Source organism: Nomascus leucogenys, chromosome 11 (genome assembly GCF_006542625.1).
Source record: "Nomascus leucogenys isolate Asia chromosome 11, Asia_NLE_v1, whole genome shotgun sequence".
NCBI lineage: Eukaryota > Metazoa > Chordata > Mammalia > Primates > Hylobatidae > Nomascus > Nomascus leucogenys.
This window is the reverse complement of record NC_044391.1, coordinates 62,495,559-62,496,316: the sequence shown is the minus strand read 5'-3', so window position 1 is coordinate 62,496,316 and position 758 is coordinate 62,495,559. Positions and strand designations below refer to the sequence as shown.

Here is a 758-nt window from a genome sequence, read left to right as displayed (position 1 = left end):
TGTTACTCATAGCGTTAACCATAGCCTTAATGCTATGATATAATGATTAAGACTTCCAGACCTAATATTATTAAAATTACTGACTCCATCCAATCAGCAACTGAAAAATATTTCGCTATTGTAGATTTGGCTGATATGGTTCTATTTAGTGCCTATTTGAACAGCCTCTTCACCACAGATTGTCTTCACTTTTTTTTTTTTTTTTTAATATGGAATGCTTCACGAATTTGGGTGTCATCCTTGTGCAGGGGCCATGCTAATCTTCTCTGTATCGTTCCAATTTTAGTATATGTGCTGCCGAAGCGAGCACTGTCTTCACTTTTGAAGGAACACAATATGCCCTTACCTGGTTACTCACAGGGCATATCAACAGACCTGCACTGTGCACAATCATCAATATGCCCTTACCTGGTTACTCATAGGGCATATCAACAGACCTCCACTGTGCACAATCATCATTGGCAAGAGTTCAACCATATCCAGCTTTCTCCAGGAATGCAGGTATGACATCATACTGATGACATTCTCCTCCAAGGAGAATCATTTAGCACACTCATACTGGACCTATAAATACAAAGGAGCTCTCATAAAAAGGGGTGGGCCATTGATTCACACAGTGTACAAAATTTGGACAGCTCAGTAAAATTCCAACTAATTATTGGTCACCCCTGACATGCTCCATGTTCTATCCCTAACACTGTTAAGAAGCAACTCTTGGCTGGGTGTGGTGGCTCATGCCTGTAATCCCAGCACTTTGG

At 40.8% G+C, this 758-nt stretch overlaps 1 non-coding gene across 1 annotated transcript; it reads right to left on the bottom strand.

The window, feature by feature from the left end:
* Positions 1–203: 203 nt before the first annotated feature.
* On the bottom strand, positions 204–310 carry LOC115837464. The gene has a single exon (XR_004032496.1). It is a non-coding gene; the product is annotated as a U6 spliceosomal RNA (small nuclear RNA).
* Positions 311–758: the final 448 nt, after the last annotated feature.